This window comes from Cryptomeria japonica, chromosome 7 (assembly GCF_030272615.1).
Source record: "Cryptomeria japonica chromosome 7, Sugi_1.0, whole genome shotgun sequence".
Lineage (NCBI taxonomy): Eukaryota > Viridiplantae > Streptophyta > Pinopsida > Cupressales > Cupressaceae > Cryptomeria > Cryptomeria japonica.
In genome coordinates this window covers 126,324,569-126,342,852 of record NC_081411.1, presented here as the reverse complement: position 1 = coordinate 126,342,852, position 18,284 = coordinate 126,324,569, and the positions used below count along the sequence as shown (strand labels likewise).

Sequence of the window (18,284 nt, the reverse complement as noted above, 5' to 3'; positions counted from 1 at the left end):
ACGCATTAAGAAAAAAATAAGGATCATGGCAATCAACGAGGAACATATCAATGTAAGAGCGAAAACACGAGAGGGAAAACATCAAGGCTCTTTGAACCGATTACGACTATTAAACAAAGATCATACTTGCAAGATGTTTATATGACAAAAATATGTATTTCAAATAGCTCGCATGTTTACTTGTGGTTTTGATATTTTGCTTATTATATCTTCTGAGAACATCCAGGATGTCTCACGACTAGAGAAGCAAGGAAGGAATGTGATGTTTTCTTTGTCTACTATATGTGAGTGAAGCCTTTTACCATGCAAATTTGTCATATGAGGCAATCGGGTAGCATATCGCTGAGGACATTTCGGATTTGCATTGGCCTAAGGTTAACTCTTATTTGATCTTGTCTGTTTAAGCAAGCAACACTCAAGTCATCTTGGTTCAATTATACCTTGACGCTTGTGCTATCATGAAATATCAAAATACATGTAAGTTATACTCAAGTCATTATGGTTTAATTATACCATGATGCTTTTATCAACTTTCAACATATCAAGACCCGATGATGAAAACAAAGGAAGCACTGGTGATTCTATCCAAATAGATGGCAACATTTGGGAACGAGAATCCATTTTAATCTTGCATTAGCTACATTATCATTGTATATCATATCAAGCATTATTTGTATTATCATGTTAAAGTGCATATTAGATTGCATTTAGTAGCATATCATTTTAATCATTGCATTTAGTAACATATCATTGCATTTAGTTGCATCATCATATTTCATCGTTGCATCCATCACATACATATATATCGCATCGACATGGAATATTTCTTCAGCTTCATATTTTCATCACTTATCCAATTGTCATTTATCATTTCTTATATACGATGTATCTTTCCTGAAACTAGATGTTTTTATCATGTCTTATATAGAATATATCATTCCTGAAACCAAACGCTTTGATCATCTTTGTCTTATACAAGAGGTGTCATTCTTGAAACCAGACTTGATCTCAATCTTATCAATTCTATCAATCCAATCAATCCAATCAAATCCATGCATGTCATCAATCTATTCACTATTCTATCTTTCATATAACATTCTTCTTGTTTCAAGAGATCCTTCATGCCCTTAAGGCACGAATGATCTCTTGAGGGGGCATCATCATATAAGTTTCATATCAACATTGGTTCCATCATCAAATTTCATATCGACACAATGTTTCATATCTAGGGCATCATATCGATATTTTGGACAAGCGACATCATATCAAAATTTTGACGGCAAATTGAGCATTTTTCTTTGAATCAACATGTGGTCACAAGTTACTTCAAAGAGGGGCAAAATGTAGACACCTAAAACTTGCACAACTAATTAAATGAATTTATATTTGTTTAACTACCCTAATTTGCCTATTGACTAAACTAAGGTTTAATCAATATCCATTTTCTTCTAATCAACCATTAATTAAATTAAAGATTTAATTAATTCCCCCTTTCTTCTATCTAAGCCATTTTAATTAAATTCAACATTTAATTAAATATCCCCTTCTAGCCATTTTAATTAAATTCAACATTTAATTAAATATCCCCTTCTAGCCATTTTAATTAAATTCAACAGTTAATTATATATCCCCTTCTAGCCATTTTAATCAAATTTAATATTTAATTAAAATCTACTTTTCATTTCAATTAAATTTAACATTTAATTAAAATCCCCTTTCCCATTTAATTAAAATTCCCTATTTCCCTCACCCCACTTGCATTTTACAACATATGCAAGTTGCATCTCCTTTTGGTTAAAATAAATCTTTTATTTTATCTAAAAAATCCTATTTTCCTCCACCCACTTGCATTTTCCTACAAATGCAAGTTGCACCACAATTTTAAATAAATAAATTATTTATTTGAAATCCTATTTATTCCCACCCACTTGAAACCTGTAATGACTTCCCTTAAAGTCTTCAATCCTTTAATGGCTTCCTTCTAGAGTCTTCTCAAACCTTTAATGGTTTCCCTTAAAGCCCTCTTAAGCCTTTAATGGTTTCCCTCAAAGTCTTCAAGCATTTAATGCTTTATCCCTCTTTTTCTCATTTACATAAATTAAGATTTATTTAAATAAAATCCAAAATTCACATTCACATTTATTTAAATATCTATCCAAATGCAAGTTGCATTCATTTTACTTGAAATAAATCCTTTTTATTTTAATTAAAAATTCATATTTCTCCCACTTGCATTCTCCTACATTTTCCATTAACATCCTAAGAATTCTTCTAGAACCTCTCAAAACCCATTTAATTAGTCTAATTCTTCTATCATGGTCACATCCCTAAATTTTGGGGAAGTCACTTCTAATTTTGGAAGAAAGTCTTCTAAATACATTTAAAGTTTTATCTTTTCAACAAGCTAACTTTGTTGACTTCGCCAAATTTTTAGGAATCTCACAAAAGTCTTGAAGGTTATCTAACTTCCAACAAGATAACATCAAAGCTCTCCAAAGAGCTTTTAATGCTCTTACAAAACTTCACATTTTCAACACATTGAGCTTTGCACAAGATTTTGTCCATTGGACAATATCTTTATTCATTGGATAAAGCTTTATTCCATGAATTTTCCCACATGGGATTAACCATTAAGTCTTCTAAATCATTTAATGCTTCCTCCCTCTACTCTCAATCAATCTCATGGTGACACTTTTTAACATGGGATTGGGTTGAAAATCTCACATGGATTGATAACTTTCAATCTTGACCCTCCTTAAGCCAATTCAATCTTGGCCATCTAATTCTCCAATTCTTCTATAAATAGAGGCAATTTCTTCTTCAATTCATATCTCAATCTTGTACATCTAAATTATAGTCACTATGCAGGTTAAGGAGCTCATCTTGTCATCTTCAAGCATTCAAGCCATCTTCAAGCATCCAAGCCATTTAGCATTAGCATTAGCATTTTAGCTTCATTTTAGCATATCATCTAGTTAATTGCATATCATCTCATAGTATTTTATACTCATCTAGTTTTATCAACTCATCTAGCATCATCTAATCTTCAATTTGGAATACATTTAACATCTTAATCATCTAGTCTTGCATCTTGCATCCTATCTTCATCCATCATCTCACTTAGCTAAGATCTTAGTTGCATCCATTTTGATCTTAGCACATAACTAAAATTGCGTTCTCTAGGTTGTCATCTAAGAGATCAAGTGATCTTCCAAGTGAGGGCCACCTTGAATCTTGAAGATCTTTAGAGATAGAGGACAATGCGATAATTTTAGGAGTTTTAAATGCATTAACTTGTGTATGATTTTTAACTCTAATGCAATGCTTCATTGGTATGTTTGAAGTGTTTTTCTTCTTGCAGGTTGATGACCACATTTTTGGCATATAGTTCTATATGCCAAATCACACTTTAATCAGAGTTTATGGATGCCCAGTGGCCCCCCCATATACTGTCAATGTTTGTTTCTAATAGGATTGCCTTCTTGGATTTCATGTGGCAAATGATGTGGATGGAGAAGGAGGTCATGGAGAGGATGAAGAAAGGGACCTTTTTACCCCCATATGGCTAAATGTGCGGTATTATCCATTGGGTCAAATGTGTTTGAAGATCTCCAAGGCTATTGGAAAATAATCTATTGTTTGAAATCAAGAAAAGAGAGGTTGTGTGACCTTGAGGGTCACATCAATCATGTTAAAATAACAATATTGACTATCCTAGGTGTTGATCACAAAGTGTTAATAAAGAAAGATGTCATTAGAAATTGCAAAACATTTGATGAAACCTCTCAGAGGAAAAGGAAATGGAAAATTTCGTCGATTTGGAGAATGAGAAAGTTAAAAAGGACCCAAGCTTTTGTTGGTTTTATCCAGAAGAACCAAATATTCTCAGAAGAATTGAGTTGTATATAACTAATTTTGAAAAGTTGTATGGCAAATCAGTTGCTAGTGAACCCTCACAACAAAAGGCAAAAATGTTTGTAAGAAGACCCCAAGGGGTTGTGATTGTTAGAGTTATCTTTTATTAGCTAATAATTATTTATTTAATTATTAGTCTATTATACTCTATGCTTAAGCTAAACTTAAGAATCTTATAATTCTTTAGGGTTTTCACCTTTAGGGTTTTGAGTATCCTTTTGTATTTTTCATAACAATTATAATTATTGAATTACATTCTTGTTGCACAATCAATATGACTCCTCTTTTCTGGATCTCTGCATTCTGGCCTCCATAGCTTTTTTGCTTCTCTCCTTATGTGATAGGTTTGCATGCAAGTGATCTTGGGAACTGTAGAGTTGATTTTTCCTCAACTCCAACATGGTATCAAAGCATACATCTATTTCTTCTTGTTCCTGATTTTTTCAGAATATTTTTGGAGGTTAAGGTTTCAGTTTTTTCAAAGCTTTTTATTGGATATGGGATAGTTGTTTTGTTTCTAATCATTTTGGGCTCAAACAGACCTCAACGTTGAGCTTAGAACGCCCAATAACCCCCCCCCATTTCCATATAAAATTTGTCAAATTTTGAAAAATTTGGGTTCTGGACTTTTTTGGGGGTTTTGCCTTTTTTTGCACGAATTTCAAGGAATTCATTAGAAAAATCATTTAAAAAAATTTAGAGCAGTTTGCGCCAAAAAAAGACCTCACCGTAGGCTTCCAAAGGGTGTTTCTAGTCATTTTGATATATAATTCGGCTGATTTCGGTGACAAGGGCATCTGGGCCATGATTTTTTCATTGGCATGCTTTACAAGGCACAAAAATCTGTACGGTTGTACCTGCAAATGCGTTAGAAAATTTTTGTCAGAAAAAAAATTTACCCTCTTTTGCCCTAAAAGAGGGATTTTTTCTCTTAGTTGTAACTTAGTCATATGGAGGTGCTTTTTCAAAAACTTTATATCATCGGAATGCTCTTTTCAAGCTCTCTTCAAATCTAGAGGTTTGATCTTCTGATATTTCCTTTTTGATGGTGGATTTTGTTGTCAAAGCCAGAAGTTTCTTTTTTCACTCCAGGAGACATAACTTGAGCATTCGAACTTTGTTTTTTGAAAACTTTATATCATTGGAAAGATTGTTTTGTGCACTTTCTAGTCATATGTGTTTTATTTCTAGATTCTGCTGCAGATACATTTTAATCAGTTTTTTGCTTTTCAGCACTTTAGTGAATATCTTGGATGTTTTAGGTCCTGGGATCTCTTTCTTTGAGTAGGATGTCGCGTCTTTGGTTGTTCTTTCTGTATTTTCAATCTTATGTCTCTTCTAATCATTGTAGAATATTTTTTGTAAGCATTTTATTTATGCAAACACACTGAGATAAAGTGCCACTATGCATTGTATACTTGAGATCTTGCACATCTTGTGCCTTATTGTACATGCACTACATTATAAAGTGCCATGGGGGGTTGATGATTTCCTTTGTTTTCCATCTATCTTTGTCATGTGAGTGTTCCTTCCATGACATTTGCCTCATGATGTGTGTCAAGTGAGTGTTCCTTCCAGGACACTATGTACTTTCTCTGCACCTTAAATGTTTCTGGTTCTTCATCATGCAGTTCTTGTTGGTCGTTATTTTCAGTGAACCTATCCCTCACCCTTGTCCGCATTATGGGGGGGTTTCTCCTGTTGTTCTAATGCTTCCTTGGTTCATTGGATCAACTCTTTAGGCTTTGACATTTTATGTCATCTATATCTTCGAGTTCAGTTGTTTGCCATCTAATTCGAGTAGTGTTATTTTAGGGCACTCATGTAGATTATAGTCTTCTCTACCTGATCATCTTCTATTTTAGTGGAGGGTAGGTGCACCAAGATGGTGAACAAAAAGGGGGGCACAAGTGGCCACTTTTTTTTCTTCTTCTGAAAATAGGTAAACCTGAACTTCAAAGAGATATTTGAAGGTCATGCACTCAAAACTAGGAGTTGAGAAAAAAATAAGAATTGTAGAACTCCGAATCTAGTTTCTAAAATACTAAATTTTTTAAAAATTGGATAAGGTTAATAGGGCCAAAACTTTCACGCGCGAAAAAACTGTTCCTAATTTTTTCAGAAAAATATAACATAGCTATTTTCGTGCGTTGCACAAAATATATAGTTAGATTTAGTATTTTGCAAAACCCTTTGGTAGGATGATAGGTAAGAGTGATATCTAGAAGTTGTGTATTTTTTTGTAATTTTTTGTTGAGTATTTTGTTTTTAATGATTTTTTGAAGTGACCGCATCCTGAAAATTTGGTACCTATTCATACACTGGGCATAGCTTGCATCAAAATAATAAAAAATGCAAACCTTTTTTTTTAAATGTATAGAATCTAGTGTAGAACAATAATATGTAATTTATTTTGAATTTGGTCAAGTATATCAAAAGTTATTAAAAAAATGGTAGACATATGTCTGTGAGGACTGTCAAGGCATTGATAAAGAAAATTAAAGTTTACTATGTTAATTTTGTCCAAAAATAGAAAAATTTATATGGTCAGAAATTGAGAAGATGTGTGAGATTATGGTAGTAATTTTAGAAATACCCACCTGATCATTTGTAAACCCGATGATGATGAAGTCGAGAAATCATGTTGGAGGATTAAAAAATATGTAAAGGGACAAAAATGGGGGGAAAATGGGCTTGCAAGCCTTAGGGTCGTTTTCCAACCCTCTTACGAAGACAAAACCCGCACAGGTTTTGAAAAACAAAAAGTACTATTCGCAGTTCTAAATAACCCGTACGGGTAATGTAAAACTAAAAAACATTTTTTTGTGTTTCACAAAACCCGTACGGGTTATGTAAAACTAAAAACATTTTTTTGTGTTTCACAAAACCCGTACGGGTTATGTAAAACTAAAAACATTTTTTTGTGTTTCCCAAAACTCGTACGGGTTATGAAAACATAATAATGTATGCTTGTAAACTTAGCATTTACTATACATATGTTAGACATACCTATATAATATGTGTTTATGTATGTATATATGCATATTTATAGTTATATATACACATATTTATATAGATATATGTATATATGTTTGTATACATGCATGTATCTCTTTTTTTCCTCTCTCTTTCGTCTTCCTTCCCCCATCACCGTCTTTGTCTATTTTGAGCCCTAATTATCCTCCTCAAGTTCTATCTCATCTCTCTCCCCCTCACACTTCTCTCTCTTTTGATTCTCTCACCCTTTTCTCCTTCTCGTTCTCTCTCTACCTCATGTCTCTCCCCCTCTCCTCCTACTCTCTCACCCTATCCCATTCTCTCTCTCTCTCTCTCACACACACACACACAGACACACACACACAAACACACACACACACACACACATTATCCTATCCTATTATCACCCTCTCCCCCTTCTCTCTCTTTCTCTCCCCCTCCCTCTCCCTCTCCCCCCTCTCCCTCCCCCTCTCATTATCTTATCTCTCTCTCTCTCTCTCCCCCTCTCTTTATCCTATTCTCCCCATCTCCTCCCTCCCTCTCCCTCTCCCTCTCTCCCAATTTCTCCTCTATCTCTCCCCCTCTCTCTCCCTCCCCCTCTCCTTATCCTATTCTCTCCCTCTCTCTCTCTCTCTCTCTCTCTCTCTCTCTCTCTCTCTCTCTCTCTCTCTCATTTTTCCAATCTCCCTCTCTCTCCCTCTCCTTTTTCCAATCTCCCTCTCTCCCTCTCCTTTTCCCAATATCCCTCCCCCTCTCCTTAACCCCTTCTCTCTTTGTCTCTAACTCTCTCTCCATCCCCCTCTCCTTATCCTATTCTATTCCTCTCTGCCTATCTCCTATTCTTTCTTACCCCCTCTCCCCCCTACTCTCTCTCTCTCTCTCTCTCTCTCTCTCCCTCTCTCCCCTTATCCTATTCCCTATTATCTATCTTACCCCCCCTCTCTCTCTCCCTCTCTCCCTCTCCCCCTCTCCTTTTCCCAATCTCCCTCTCTCTCCCTCTCCCCCTCTCCTTTTCCCAATCTCCCTCTCTCTCCCTCTCCCCCTCTCATTTTACCAATCTCACTCTCTCCCTCTCCCTCTCCCCTCTCCTTTTCCTAATCTCTCTCTCTCTCTCTCTCTCTCTCCCTCTCTCCATCTCTCCTTTTCTCAATATCCCTCTCTCTCCCTCTCCCCCTCTCCTTTCCTAATCTCCCTCTCTCTCCCTCTCCATCCATCCCCCTCTCCTTATCCTACTCTCTCTCTCTCTCTCTCTCTCTCTCTCTCTCTCTCTCGGGCTCTCTTCATATCCCCTATTCTCTCTCTTACTCGCTCCCCCCCCTCTCTCTCCCTCTCTCCCTCTCCTTTTTCCAATCTCCCTCTCTCTCCCTCTCCCCCTCTCCTTTTCCCAATCTCCCTCTCTCTCCCTCTCCCTCAACCCCTCTCCTTTTCCTAGTTCTACATAACATGTACGAGTTAGTAGAACTAAGGCCAAAACTTCTAGTTCTACATAACCCGTACGGGTTATGAGAAATTGTGAACATTCACATTAAAGGTTTCCATAACCCATACGGGTTATGGGAAATCCTTAATATATTTTAGTCCCAATGGCCTAAACACCAACATTGCAAGTTGTTTGAAGGCCCCACTACTTTTGCACATGATTTTCTGGGACAGTAACAGTCAGGTTTTCATTTTTTTTTGGTCACTTTTTATTTGAAATGATTGATTTGTCTCGTATATTGGATTGTTTTTGAAGTTATTTTATCATTGTTACTTTAGATTATAAAAAAATGATAATCATTTGTTGTTTTTTTGCTTTGATCATGATTGATTTGTCTTGTATTTTTTTTTTTTAAGTTATTTTATTATTGATACTTTAGATTATAACAAAATGATGATCATTTGTTGTTTTTTTGCTATTTGATTGCCATCATGATGTTATTTGTAGGACAATGGGAAAGAGCAAGAGAGGAACAAATGAACAAAGAAGGAAGCAAAGGAAAGACAAAGGGAGTGTATGAGGAGATTATGTGAAGGTATGTCATCTAATGCACCTAATGAAAGTGATGAACATTCAACAATTGAAATTGATATGATGAATGCACCAAATCAAAATGATCAACATACACCAATTCAAATACATATGATGAATTCACCTAATGAATGCAATGAACATATACCATTTGAAAATGATTCGTTGAATGCACATGTTAATGAAATTGAAGAAGATATACCATTTGAATTTGATGTGATCAATGCACATAATGCACCTAATGAAAACGAAGAGCATGCACCAATCTTAACACCTCTTAGAATAATTCGTAGAAAACTAAAGTTACTAATAGATATTGATGAAAATATTATGAAGCCAACGCATGATAAAATTTCTGAAAGAACTTGTAGAAGAATGGTTAGAAGAATTTGGAATAACTATTTTGAAAACTTAAATCAAAGTGGAAGATGCCAATTAGTTGTTGAAATGATTAAAAATCTGAAATTTAGAGAGACAATGAAAATTTTGGGGTTAAGAACATCCGAAAATAATAGTGAAAGAACCATTGTGAGAAATCTTTTTGATGCATACCAAGCCATTGGTTCGAAATCACACACTAAAGATGCTAATGTTACTCATCATGTCCTCACATCAACCATAATGGGAAATAAAATGAAAAAATCTCGTTTAATAAGCAAAACAAGTAAGTCAGTAAGGATAAGTAGAACCACATTACACTATGCCTTAGAGAGGCGAGAGAAAATCAAGGATCCTAATAATAATTCTCTTTGGGCATTCTCGGGTAGAATCCCATGCAAGGACAAGGTTGTTGTTGATGCACTAAGAACATTAATATTGGCATGACAACACAAGGGTTTCACCCAACCAAAGAGATGTTGTTAGATGGCGAATTGGAATTAGTAATCGTGAGCCACATCCAAAACACTATTTAGATACAACTCAAACACAATTTTATGAAAGGTTTCTTCAAAGCTTTCCTCAGATTAAAATTAGTCCAAGATTTTTTGAGATGAAAAAACCATTTTATGTTAAGATTAATCATGCACGTACTAAATGTTGTTGTAGGGTCCATGTTGAATTTTCCATGCATTATGTTATTTATCGCTATATATGTTGTACCTTGCACACTAACGATGTTTTGCAGGAATGTGGTCTACAAGAACCTCCTAAGTCACCGAGAGAATTTATTTCAAGTGTACTATGTAGACGAGATGATGGGTGCATATACTATAAGATGATGTGTTTGAGAGGTTTTTGTCCTACATGTGGTGGTTTGCAACAATTGCATAGATGCCTACATTTGGATAGCACACATGAAATTGGTAAGGAACTATTTTCTATTGGAAAATACAAGTCAGACACATGGTGTTAAAGATGGAAAAGAATTAAAGAGGTGTGAGTTAGTGAAAAGGGATATATGCGTAGCTGATTTTATGAAGATGTTTCATGAGAAACTAGTGTATGAGTACATAGGTCACACACATAGAGCTAGGTGGTTAGATGAGCAATTCAAGTTGTGTAAGGACACTTTCCCCCTTGGCACTATTGTCTCTATCATTGATTTTGCTAAGAATTATACACTAAAGCCGCAAAATGAAGTACAATCTATGTATTACCACTCTACATAGGTTACAATTTTTGTACACATAGCATTCATGTATGCACATGATAGCATCAAGGAGGACATAAAGGTTATAAGAGAATATCACTTCTATATCAGCGATGATCCTACTCATTCCTCAAAGTTTGTGCAAGGATACTTTATAGTCTTCTATGATAGTTTAAGGGAAAGAGATATAAGATACAACCAACACTTAATATGGTCGGACAATTGCACCGCACAATTCAAGAATGCAAGGATGTTCTACTGGTTGACTAGGATGCATGTGACAAGTGGTGTGTAACATTTTTGGAATTTGATTGAGGCAGGGCATGGAAAGAGAGAGCATGATGGTGTGGGAGCATGTGTGAAAAGAGCTCTTACTAGGAAGGAATTGAAGTACGAAGGTGGTGCAATGTTAATAGATGCAGAAACAATTGTGCAATGGTGTAACTCTATGATGGGACCAGGTAATGTAGGTAAGTCTATGGTTTCTAGATATTTTTGGTTAATACGTGAATCTAACATTGAAAACTATCTAGATTGTTGTACACTTACTAGATCAAGTGACATGCATTCATTTAGAAGTTCAAATGCAACATCAGTAGTTATTTATACTAGACAGATTGTGTGCTTTTGCTCTTTGTGTATGCATTTTGTGTGGGATGAATGTGAATCAAAAGAGTGGGTTGACCAATGGTCTTGTAGACCTTTGCAAACCCTACATACATATCAACTTCCTAGAGAACTACAAATGAACCAGATTGAAGCATCAGTGGATTTTGACCATGTATCAGACATAGTTGAACCAGGTAAAGGGCTGCAATTTTCTACAATTTTAAGCTCAATTTATTAGTATTAACTTATGTTGATTTTCGTATTAACTTATATCCTTCTATTAAATGCAGGTCATGTATATGCAATTATTGCAGATGAGAACAATGAAGAACGAACATATTACTTTTTGTGTCGTTGTATTGAGGCCAAAAATAAATTGACTTCTACAGTGGTTGATGGAGAGGGTATTGAGTACCCAATAGGATCCGTTGTTGTGACAGAGACATGGCTTAAAAGGTACCATTGTTGTGTCAAGTTGTATTGAGACCTCTTAAACTCATTTATTTAGCAGTCATTGTATTGATTTTGGCATTAACTTATCCTTCTATAAAATGCAGGTACCCTATCAAAAAATCTAATGCCTGGTTGTTTGAGGACTTTGAGACACATAGACATATTCTTCATTACTCAAACCTTCTTGTTGCAACAAATATTCATTTGATTAAATATCGTGGTAGAGATCTCAACAAGGATTTATGGAAAGTTTGTGAATCTGACCACAAGGCAATACTTGAGACACTAAGGGTTAGAGCTAATTCAGAAGGTTCACTTGATTGATTTTGGGCCATCTAGAAGAATAATTCTACAATATGGTAGAATAATTTTGACAATTTTGTATATATCTTTTGTGAAACATTGTAACTTCGCTTTTTTGGATGTGCTCTACATGCATATGAGCTGTAATATGCATATGAGTTGTAATGTGCATATGTAGATGCCAAATTTTGTATATAAAAACATCAATGAGTTGTAATGTGCATATCTACATGCTAAATTTTGTATAAAAAAACAACAATGAGTTGTAATGTGCATATCTAGATGCTAAATTTTGTATAAAAAACAACAATGAGTTGTAATGTGCATATCTAGATGTTAATTTTGTATAAAAAAACAACGAGTTGCAATTTGCATATTTAGATGCAAAATTTTGTAAATATAAACAGTAATGAGCTTGATCGTTTATATTAGATGTCAAATTTTATATATGAAAGTGACCATTTGATTATAAATTTTTACTATTTGATTATAAATAACTATGTTTGATTTTGACATATGTTAAATAACTTGCAAATGGGTATCTGAATATGCAAAAAAATTTCCAAGTGTTTTGGGAAAGTTTTGAGTTATTGCTAAATTACCCGATTTGAAGGGCTAGTAGGAATAGTCTGAAACTGAGAGAGGCCCTTTTAGGCAGGGACAACATGACCCCATAGGTTCAAAAGGATCATCCATAAGTGCCATGGTCTTCGAGTTACGTGATGTCAAAGTTTGACCATTTTTTCCACTTTGAGTGCTCAAGGGAACATGTTGCTACGAGGTGGCTCATAACGATCAGACGTCTTGGGGAGTGAGACAAGGGCACACCTAGTGTAAACCCGATCACCCAAACGCGCTCACACTGATGGTTTGCTCCCATGACAAGAGAAACAAAAGATGCACTATTTTGCCACCTCTCACTAACGATTTTTGATGCGACAAAAAAATATCACCACAAGAAAACGGAATCGAGTTGTCCAAAACAGAGAGAGGATTTAGGTGGAAGCGAAAACACAACCTCATAGGTTCAAACAGATCATCCATAAGTGCCATGGTCTCTGAGTTACGTGACATCAAAGTTAGACCTTTTTTCCACTTTGAGTGCTCGAGGGAAAATGTCGCTATGAGGTGGCTTAGAATGATCAGACATCTTGGGGAGAGAGACAAGGGAACACCTAGCATAAACCCGGCCACCCGAACGTGCTTGCACTGGTAGTTCATTCCCACGATGACCAAAACGAAAGATGCACTATTTTGCCACCTCTCACTGATGGTTCTTGATGCGATAGAAAAAATATCACCACAAGAAAAGAGAATCGAGTTGTCCGAAACTGAGAGAGGATTTTTTATGTAGTGACAAAACAACCCCATAGGTTCAAATGGATTATCCATAAGTGTCATGGTCTCTGAGTTACGTGACGTCAAAGTTTGACCATTTTTTCCACTTTGAGCGTTCAAGGGAAAATGTTGCTACTAGGTGGCTCAGAACGATCAAACATCTTGGGGAGAAAGACAAGGGAACACCTAGTGTAAACCCAGCCATCTGGACGTGCTCGCACTGACGGTTCGTTCCCACGAAAAGTAGAATGAAAGATGTACTATTTTGCCACCTCTCATTGACAGTTTTTGATGCAACAAAAAAAATATCACCACAAGAAAATGGAATCAAGTTGTCTGAAACCGAGAGAGGATTTTTTAGGCAGCGACAACACGACCCCATAGGTTCAAACTGGTCATCCATAAGTTCCATGGTCTCCGAGTTACGCGACGTCAAAGTTTGACCATTTTTTCCACTTTGAGCGCTCAAGGGAAAACGTCACTACGAGGTGGCTTAGAATGATTAGATGTCTTGGGGAGTGAGACAAGGGAACACCTAGCGTAAACCCAGCCACCCAAATGCGCTTGCACTGATAGTTCATTCCCACAACGAGAAAAATGAAAGATGCACTATTTTGCCACCTCTCACTGACGGTTTTTGACGATTTTTGATGCGACAAAAATATCTCACCACAAGAAAATAGAATCAAGTTGTCTAAAACTGAGAGATTATTCTTTAGGTAGAGACAACACAACCCCATAGGTTCAAACAGATCATCCATAAGTTCCATGGTCTCTGAGTTACATGAAATCAAAGTTTGACTGTTTTTTCCAGTTTGAGCGCTTAAGGGAAAACGTCGCTATGAGGTGGATCAGAATGATCAGATGTCTTGGGGAGAGAGACAAGGGCATACCTAGCATAAACCCAGCCACCCAAATGTGCTTGCACTGACGGTTTGTTCCCACGATGAGCAAAACAAAAGATGCACTATTTTGCCACCTCTCACTGACGGTTTTTGATGCGACAGAAAAAATATCACCACAAGAAAACAGAATCGAGTTGTCCGAAACCAAAAGAGGCTTTTTTATGTAGTGACAACATGACCCCATAGGTTCAAATGGATCATCCATAAGTTCCACGGTATCCATGTTATGCGATGTCAAAGTTTGACCATTTTTTCCACTTTGAGCGCTCAAGGGAAAATGCCGCTATGAGGTGGATCAGAATGATCGAATGTCTTGGGGAGAGAGACAAGGGAACAACTAGCATAAACCCAGCCACCCAGATGCTCTCACACTAATGATTCATTCCCATGATGAGCATAACAAAAGATGCACTATTTTGCCACCTCTCACTGATAGTTTTTAACGGTTTTTGATGCGACAAAAAAAAATATCACAAGAAAATGGAATCGAGTTATCCAAAACCTTACCTAAGCTGACTCATCCTTAGATAAGTTTCAAATCTGCTTTGTGTGCTCAAATCTTGTATTAATTGGTTCGTGAAATGATGAACTTCGCTCCATAAGCATGAGTTTATGAAATAATAACTTCACTCCAATCTCTTCATGCACGAAGGAATCAAAGAAAATTCACTGAATTAAAATACACAATATCAACATTACTGGTGCCAGTACTTGGGTATACACAATATGAGCAATAGATAGTTTAAAAGTATACGCCATATCAGTTACAAGTAATGAACAAATTGGATCACATTTAAAGACATGCACAATGAACAAGTTTGATAACATTTCAATAGCAAATAACTAAGTTTCAAGAATATCAAGTTTCATATATATCAATGAACAAATTGGATCGAATATCAAGTTTCATATATATCAAAATGAACAATAATCGTGTACATATCAAAAAATGGCATAGATGCCAAATCAATAATAGTTACAAAAATGTGGGATGTGCCATGTCTGTCAAAGTCGATATATACATATACAAATGTCAGATATATAAAAAAATTGGTCCTTCAATGACCACAACTATAACTATATCTCTATCGATATCTATGATTGTGGCGGATCATCAAAATCGAGCCTCTTCGAAGCAGTACATGGCTCTATAGGTGGCTGCACAAGGACAATTCAAATGTCGAATAAGATATATTTTCTCAATATAACATCAAAATAACTAAATATTGAACTCTAGATTGTTTGAAGTTGAAATGTTGATTACCTCATCTCTGTCTTCTGCAATTGGGTGAGGCTAAGAATTTGTGGTATGTCCTGAAGGGGGCTGTAACTGGTAAAACAACATTAATACATGTTAATAACATATATGTCAAATAACACATAATAACTAAAAATGAATAGACTAAAAAACTAAAGCGTACCAGAGCCTCAGATGGATGTGATGTGGTCATAGGAGGCAAAGTCACAGACGAATCAATTATGACCATTTCCTATATACATGGTAAGTGATCCAAAAGGAGTCAACTAGAGGGTTTCAACTCTGTTGTGCTCTTAGTGAAAAGGAGTTGATCTAAGACAAACATACCTTTCCCTTGGTCGTGTTGGATCCCATAATATACGTGTAGGACTTCTACTGAAATGGAATGGTAGAATAATAGTAGGAAGTTTGGAAGGGGCCTTTAATAGGTTAAAGACAATTATACAAGTTAATAACTCAAAGTTGTTGACAAACTAGATAAAAAAAAAAATTAACATATGTAGAACAAATGCACACCGAAGCCTCGCATAGTTCTCCTATAACCTTAGGAGGCCTAGTTGAATCTGATACAACTATTACCATTTCCTGTATGAAAAATGATAACATATGATATAGACATAAAAGGATTTAGTTATTTTGAACAAGAAAGAATGCAATCCAAAGTGAATATGAAGATATCATCTCTTCCCTTTGCTGAACCTCATCGACGTCAGGTGCATTCATTAATTTCGTAAACACCATATGTTTCTATATATAAAACAAATAAATTAAGTGCATTTATCAATATCTACATATACATGTTTAATCATAATACATTTCAACAAATGAATTTAAATTCTACTAAATTACCTTATGTCATTTGTGTGTCCGAGAGGATATCTTTTTCTGCCTCGGAGTGCTAGAGGATGGCTTTCTCACACGAGATGTCCTCGAGGCAGGTGGGGTAAACTAACAAAAAAAAATAAACATAAGGGAAAAGAGCATGTATTTAATATATCACTTAAGTCGAAAATATATAAATCTAAATAGTACCGCATAGCTATCTTGGCCAAAGTCAATGACCAAAAGTGTGATATCATCAAGTTGGGACATCTCAGCCACTGATAAGCCCTATAAAAACCAAGTAATGATACATATAATTAACAAAATATATTTTGAAACCAATGTATTATTACATTTTTAACAAATTTACAAATCTTTACCTCTGGTGGCAAAACTACTCATGATCGTGGAGTCAACTGAAAAGTATGTGGTGTACTCCCACCACCTGCTGCACCCTGCAATGCATTTTATTTATATGTCACTTTAAATTGTTCTAAAAATAAAAATTCATTTCTTTCTAGAAGATTTAGTCACTTAATTGATAACATGTCATAAACATAATTAAACGCACTTGTGTCTGATAGAGAGGGTACAACATATTGATCAGTTCATCGGTTAGGGCCACATCCTCTACAGTGTAAGCTTGGCATCTACTCCCATAACATGTACACAAATGAGATGTTGAACCATCCTCGTCCGCGTCAGTGTCTACACCATAACATACACCCTGGCAGGTGGGGCACATATGTTGAATGGGTTGGCTTGTGCCAAATGATGCATTAGGTGACGTTGATGAAGGATGTGCCACTGATGAAGGAGGTGCTGCTGATGAAGGAGGTGCCACTGATGAAGGAGGTGTAGCAGGTGCTGTTACATCCTCTACTCTGACCAACTGTGTGCCATGTTGAACAATGACATCAGTCAATGATGTAGCTGCCTGAAGAGTTTGCAATTCCATAGACTCCTTCAAGGATATAGGGACAGTGACATGAACCATGGGTTTAGGAGATGTATGCCTCCTATACTATGGCTCTACCACCCTATGGGCTCTAGGTCTATCCTACGCAGAGCCTCTCCCTCTACCCAAAAATTGTCAAATGTCAAAGTAATTCGGCTTCTCGCCGAGGATAAACTCACAATACAACTTTCCCAAAAAATATAGAGGAACCTCCCAATTATTACAAGGTGGTTGGTCAAAGACCATATACCACCTATCCCAAAAAGCTTCTTTTAGCCTAGCATGAACACACCAATGTATAGGCAACCGAGTCGTATTTAGTTATAGGTTGTTACTGGTAACAGGATCGGTGAAAAGAGCACATATGTCAGCTTTACCTATGGCATTTTTTTTCACTTGATCATATGATAACCCATTTGCATAAAATGTTCGACATCTATCCCTCCATGAACCCCATTTCATAACCTCCCTAGATACCTTATTTGCACTATTAGCCATTGTTTCTAGTGTTCTGGCGAGGTTTGAGTGGTGCTCAAGCCTAGATGACCTCAACCTTTTCACCAATATAGAATTTTGGCCACTATTTTGTGTAAGGCGATTGATGAGATCGTCTTGTGTGGCATCTACATGGTCTAATGGAGGACATGGATGGTTTCGGGGTGGTGGTGGTTGTTGAGGAGCAACATTTTGAGGATTTTGAGGGTTTTCTTGTTGCTCATGTGCAATGTTTACAGGTTTTTCTTGTGTTGCTTGTGTAGGAGGAGGTCTTTGTTGTCTATTTCATTTTGGGGGATTGCTTGAAGAATCTAACATCAAATTAATAAAAACAAAACTTAAATCAATTAAAAAACCCTCCTTCAATTAAAATGCAAACAAAAATAATTAAACCAATCAAAGCTTACCCGTTCGATGGGGTGCCATTGTTGAAAATTGCTCTCAATGTTGGGAAAATCCAAAATAATTGCAAACCCGTGCGGGTTATATGGTTTTTTGGCTCTCCCTTGCTGTTGTTCCACGGGTTTTGGCGTTGAAAATAGCCAAAACCCGTGGCCTACACAAAAAAAATATGTTTCCCAAAACCCATACGGGTTTTGAGAAACTTTTAATTTTTTTAATTAAAAAAC

At 36.0% G+C, this 18,284-nt stretch overlaps 1 long non-coding RNA gene across 2 annotated transcripts; it reads right to left on the bottom strand.

Moving 5' to 3' along the window:
- Positions 1–15,386: 15,386 nt before the first annotated feature.
- On the bottom strand, positions 15,387–17,961 carry LOC131857092 (uncharacterized). Of its 2 annotated transcripts, XR_009358510.1 has the most exons (5): positions 16,413–17,961; positions 15,897–16,328; positions 15,708–15,799; positions 15,544–15,612; positions 15,387–15,452 (listed from the first exon to the last, which is right to left on the bottom strand). It is a non-coding gene; the product is annotated as an uncharacterized LOC131857092 (long non-coding RNA). The 2 variants fall into 2 exon arrangements; XR_009358509.1 differs by having other exon boundaries at positions 15,897–17,961.
- Between the last annotated feature and the right edge of the window lie 323 nt (positions 17,962–18,284).